At 42.6% G+C, this 6138-nt stretch overlaps 1 long non-coding RNA gene across 1 annotated transcript; it reads right to left on the minus strand.

Annotated features, from left to right (window-relative positions):
• Nucleotides 1-750: 750 nt before the first annotated feature.
• On the minus strand, nt 751-3515 carry LOC138113581 (uncharacterized). Its single transcript, XR_011152269.1, has 3 exons — nt 3328-3515; nt 880-1697; nt 751-812 (listed from the first exon to the last, which is right to left on the minus strand). It is a non-coding gene; the product is annotated as an uncharacterized lncRNA (long non-coding RNA).
• Between the last annotated feature and the right edge of the window lie 2623 nt (nt 3516-6138).

Raw genomic sequence — 6138 nt, forward strand, 5'->3', positions numbered from 1 at the left:
ACTAAGCTCAACCCTAATTAGACTCCAGGGAGTGAACAGACTAGGGGAAGAAGCAGGAATAAAGATTAGAAATGTCACAAATGTGGGAAAAGCTTCAGCTGGAGTTCCTATGAGAATGGGTCTGCAGGAACCCTAGCTTTGTTAGCTCAGCAGCTCAGCTAACCCAAATGCACTCTGTAGTTTGGGGGCTTACTGTTCAAATGAGCATCAGTTTTCCAGCTTTTCCTTATAATAGTTTCATCCAGAATTGTATTTTTTTGTTTCCTAATTTTAATTTTTTCTTTAGTCAGAGATTAGCTATTCTTTCTTAATCATGTAAAGCCTAAAGAAAATAAAGAAGAGAGTCACAATACAAACGTGTGAACTGACATCTCTGACAATGAAAAATAAGGAAAGAAAAAAATTTCCCTGCAGACTTCCTCAATGGGACCCTCTCAGATTTGCTCTTCCCACATTAGGTCGAATATCTATAATTAAACATCTTCCAAAGGAGTCCTGAAATCACTTCAGATGATAAAAAGTTTGCAATCTAGCTCTCTCTGCCAACAGAGGCAATTTTGTAATATGTGTTTGATTGTAGGGCTCAAATCAAGCAGGACTGGTGTGGGCAGCTGCTGCTTCTGGCTCCCTGTGGCAGATCCAACCCTTAGTGCTCACCTTGTCTATGCACCTGGGCACCTGCCTCAGAGTTGTGGACAAATCAGCTACAGGTGTGCCTTGAGAGGGGCAGCAACTCCAGGAATGGCATCTCAGTGTGCTAGCTGGGATATGCTGAAGTTTTCTGAAGGAGGTGAGCTCAAACAAAACTAAAGCTGGAGAAAAAGTAATTAATCAGGATTGATTTGTTGTTATTATTATTGTTGTTGACATTATTCTTACATTTCACAGATTCCAGACGTTGGAAGATAACTTGTCAGCTTCCACAGCAGCAGGAGGTCCACGATTTAATGGATTTAACAGCAAAGCTAGAGGCAAGCATTGGACACAGTTCATGTCTGATTGACTGTAATGGAAAATATGTGAGAACACTTCTGCTTGAGATTGCAAGAAGCTGGGAGAAAAATTGGGGACCTTAGGTCAAACTGTTGCCAAAAAAAAAAGTCCAGCAAGAACTGGAAGGAACATCAGAAGAATTTGAAACTAATTGTCTTAAACTTTTAAGACAGGTGGGGAAATGCATCAGAAGATGCTGAAGTTTTTTATTGTTTTGATCAGGAGTAACAAGAGGGAACATTTTTACTCTGTCATACTCATAGCTGGCTAAACTCATAGCTCCTAAGGCAGTCCTTTGTTGCTGTTCAGTTATATTTTAAAGATCACATGCTCATGAAAAGTGAACTGTCAAAGTAGGTATTGAACAAAAGCACAGCTACTTGGGTAAACTGGCCTTGAACCTTTGTCGGGGATAAAATAGGTACAGCTGGAGCATTTGAGATATGAAACCCCTGGTGGGGCACGGGTGGACTACAGCAGAATGACAAATATCTGAGGAATTTAAACAGTTTCTGAAAGGGTCTGTGGCTGAGCTACCTGCACTACAGGTAAATGGCAATGCTTCTTTGTGATAAGTATGGATTTATTTTATTGAGACTGATCTTGACTTCTTAATCCTAAATTATTTGCCCAAAGCTCTTACCTCCACTCTAGTCGGGGAGAGATAGGTTAAACCAACTTGAAAAAGAAGGTACATGCTGTTTCTGATGAGAGAATTAATGAAATTATTTTGAACACAATATGAGGAAATATTGGTGTTTGTTTTCTCTGATTAAATTTAGTGCCTTAGGAATCATGGATGAACATGCAATCAGAATGCCAGGGGAGTAAATAGTGAGCGTGTGTTTTTAAGCTTGTATCCAAATGCACTGCTGTAACTTAATTTGCAGTAGGCATTTTGTCCATTGTACAGCACTGCACTGTAAGCCATGGTGTTTATAGGTGTTAACTTAGTCATGGTAGGACACCTCCTTGTTTCTCAATTTTGAAAGAAGCACATTGAATGTGATGGGGAGAAAGTTTGTTGCAAAACTGTGTAAAAGCAGGCCCCAGAGATCAAAGAAACTGCCTTCCCCTAATCCTGTTGGGTTTTGCAGGCGTGCTGGGTCCCTGGCAGATCTCACTTCATCTGCTGCTTGCTTTGGCTGCTCTGAGAACAAGAACCAGCCCATGTGTCAGCTCACAGCTGCTCTGCAGACAGACCCCTGGCTGGGTGGCGACTCTGTGTGCACAGTGTAAGCTGAGCTTAGACAGTGACTGTGGGTCTTGTCAGGAGGGCCTCAGAGCAGTGCTACTCCCTTACGGAAAGCGAGCAGTTCTTGTCTTTATACATAATTGTCTGAGAGGCTCCTTCCCACCCTTGCAATAGTAAATAACTGCCGAGGGTTGTGATCTGGTAAGTGTTTAATGCCTATGTTGCTCCTATTTCTGCAAAAGCTAAGGGATCCTCTGGCTATTTTTACTATTCCAAAAAGTATCTCTTGCTAGGTCAGCTGGATTAAGCTGGCATGCATCTGGACCAAACTGCATTAAAGCAATTTTTCCTCTTCTCATTACCTGAGCTTATTCATTCACAGCTTGGTACTGAGAGTGCTGTTCTGAATACACATTATTTGGGTCATCTTCCCCTCAGCCCTCTGAGGTCCAGAGTGAAGAGCTTTAGATTTACAATTCAACATTAGATTTACCATTTTGCAAAGTCAGAAATAAAATTCATGGGAGAGTAAATGGCTAACTCAAGTGCCACACATAAAGAAAACAAACAAATAAATCCCCTTATTTGGTGAAAGAATTTTTCCTTTGCTCCCCCTGCTCAGCTCCATGGATCATGCCTCTTTCCTTTTCACTGGCCAAGGAGAAAATATTTTTTGTCTCCACAGCCTAATAGGAAAGGTTCCTCAAATTTATTTACACTGAAGTGGACAATTGTTGCACTGGTTAGCTTTATAGGAACAGCAAGTGCTACAATGACCAAAATTATGCAAACTGTGTGTGACATCCACAGCTTCATTGCTAGTGAACTAACAACATATCTAAGTTAAATCCACAGTGTGTCCATTTGACAAAGGCAAGAAATTCAGAGCATTCAATAATAAATCTGGGCCTTGTACATGTTGGGGGTGGGTCTTGAACTATAATAAATTTTGATAACCGATTCAATCAAGGAAATACATGCCTTAAGGGAAAATGTATTGGCAAATTAACTCATTGTGATGAAGCAAACTTCCTTGTGAAAAGACAAATGAAAATTATCTTATTGCTTATGCATGTAGATGCTCCCTGTATTTATATTTGGTGTTTTAGAATGCATGCAGATCATGGAAAAAAGGATACGTGGCAGCAGTGTGCCTGGTGGCTGTTGACCCAGCAGCTCTGAGAGGCTCATCCTTCCAGGCAAAAAGGTCTGGTAGGCTTAATATGCCTTGTGACCTGAAGAACCTGCTCAACAGCTGGAAGTAATATAAGAGAAAACTCAAAACTGAGCTCTTTCGACCCCCATGGGAAACTTCCAGGCTCTCCAGTCTGATGACAGTCCCTGGTACAAAGGAGAGCTCAGGTGCAAATGTTTGAGAGCTTTGTAGCACTGTGGCTACATCCTGAGCTGGCTCCTGAGATGAATAGAGAGCTAATGAAGATTTTGGAGGGCTAATGTAGTATGCTCTCCACAGCTCCTGCCTCCAAGGAGGGAAGGGTGTGCTGCTCTGCTGGAGCCCCAGAGCTGTCTGGAAGTGCTGCTGCACGCGGGTGCTACTACAGCACTACTGCTGATGGCATAGTGTGAATAAGCATCTGCCAGCATGCAAAGCTCTGCTAAACACACAGAGGTGCCACTGGCCATCCATCCTTATGCTGTACTGAAGAAATGAGGTGGCACAAGTAGGAAAGGATACTGATGGAGGGCCTTCTAGCCAGCTCAGTACACAGCTGAAATATAAGAAAAAGATGGTCTTGGTATGTGGTTTGTTTTCTGCAATCTCCCTTTGTTCCTTTAGTAGAAACCTTGGAGAAACTTTAGCTGTTTCTATAGAGTGAAGAAGATCTTGCTTTAGCCAAAAAGGTCTTTGAAGTTAATGTTTGGTTTTTTAGGGAGAAAAAAGCATCCCCTGCTGGGAATTAATAACACTGGCTACTGCAGAAACATATGGTCACTTCTAATGGCTATATTTGTTATTAATGAAGTGACAAAGAGGTGTCTTTGCTGATTTGCTTGAGAAGGGTAATAAAGCCCAACAAGATGTAAGATTAGCCAGTTAGCTCTGTTAGAAACTAATATGTAGTCAATTTTAGGAGAAAATGCATTTTAATCATAAAGGAGCAGAAATCACTTATATTATAGCATTACTGGAGATTAATTTTCTTGTCTGTAAATACAGAGTTCCTTGGAGCAAGGAGTTATAATGACCCATTGTAGGTCAAGAATTAAATTTTTTAGATCTGGATATGAAATTTAACAGGGTACTGTCCCATGAAATATTGTTTTAGTCCATGTTTTTGCACAGGTATCCAGGTGTGTGGAAAATACAGATACAGTAGAATAGACAGAACATTGTTTAAAAGAAGCCTTGATTTAAATGTGAAATATTCATGTATTTTAATTTGTCCTTGAATTGTCTTCTGTGCAAAATTGTTTGTCATTGAATTATTCAAAGACAACAAGCAAGGACTGTTCATAGTTTGACTTGAGCTCCAATTTGCAACCTTACTAGAGAGTGAGTTAAGCAGAATTATGGTCCTGTGTGTATCCCAGTTGCTACGATGCTCTAAATCCGAAGGTAGCACCACTTAACAGCTGGAGAAAGAGGCAATGTCTTTTGACATATTGCAGTGGGGTTGGCTAGTAGATGTTTTGGTACTGGTTGACATCTGTGGAGGGCTGGTGTACTTGCTAGTATGTGGTGGGCACATACCTGCAGAAGTGCTTATTGTGTAAAGCAAGACTTAGAAATGTCTATAGTGCAGCTGGCTGAGAGCAGCTTGTTAATGCTACAGAGCTACAAGAAAGCTGGGGAAGAGGAGCTGCTGGCAGAGTTGGAGGAACTTCTGCAATAAGTCACTGAGCTGGGGAGAAAAAGTGTCTGAATGTCATGCATGGTACAGCTAGATTAAAGAAAAACAACAGATTCACCACAGCTTTACCCAGTGCAGGCTGTAGGGTGGGGGTCAGTGCCTCCTCAGGGGAGGCACAACCCTGTAAATGGAAGGTGCAGCACTGGGAGAGTGCGGGCAATGCACAGAGCCAGCAGCAGGCACTGGCTGGTGCTGCAGGCTGTGCCTCTTGGCTCAGCTCTTTGGGACTCTCCAATGGCTGGCAGGGAAGGAGAGGCACCAATCCAGCCATCTCTGCAGGCTTCCTTAGCCCTGGTGCTGATGTGCCTCATGGTGGTGGTGATGAAATTTCGGGCCATCAGCTGCGGCTTTGAGTTTTCTCTCCCGATTTTCACTTCTCCCTGTCAAAATATCCATTTTGTAAATGCAGGCATACTTGGGCCAACCCTCCATCTCTTCTTGGGCAACTTATTCCCCAAGAGAGGAGATAATCTCCAGCTTTTCAGATATCTCAGCTGTCTCTAATATGGAAAGGGAGAGGTGATGGCATCTCTCACAGCACCGTGGCACTTGGTTCCTGGCTCTTTAGAATCTTCACTTGACGTGGGCTTTCTTGTTAGCAACCTGCTCCTTTCTGCTTTGTGGCCAGAGCAAAAGAGGAGAGGATAGCAATTCAGTGCTGGTAGTGGTCATGGCTCTTGCAGTCTCCTTGATGCCAAGCAGGAGAATATAGAGACCTGGCTGTCCTTGGTAGCCTGATATCCAGGTGATTTCTGGCCCGTTTGGAGCAAGCGTGCCCTTTTGGCATGGTGTGGATCAAGATCTTCTGTAAATTTGATGCTGGGCCTCTTCTTTTTTTCTGTCCTACCTGAGATATTTTCTAGGAATACGTAGATGGACAACATACTTGTCTTTCCCTGAGATATGTCTCTCATCTCACCACAGGTTTCACTCCCCTTTCCTACAGGGAATTCTTGTAGGAAGAGCAAGGGAATATGGCTTGTGGGCCCACAAAGGCTCTTGCACTGAGCAGGAGCACAATCTAAGAGCAAGGTGCTACTTGACACAATGACTCTCTGTACTTGGAAATATTCACCA

This window comes from Aphelocoma coerulescens, chromosome 1, assembly GCF_041296385.1.
Source record: "Aphelocoma coerulescens isolate FSJ_1873_10779 chromosome 1, UR_Acoe_1.0, whole genome shotgun sequence".
Lineage (NCBI taxonomy): Eukaryota > Metazoa > Chordata > Aves > Passeriformes > Corvidae > Aphelocoma > Aphelocoma coerulescens.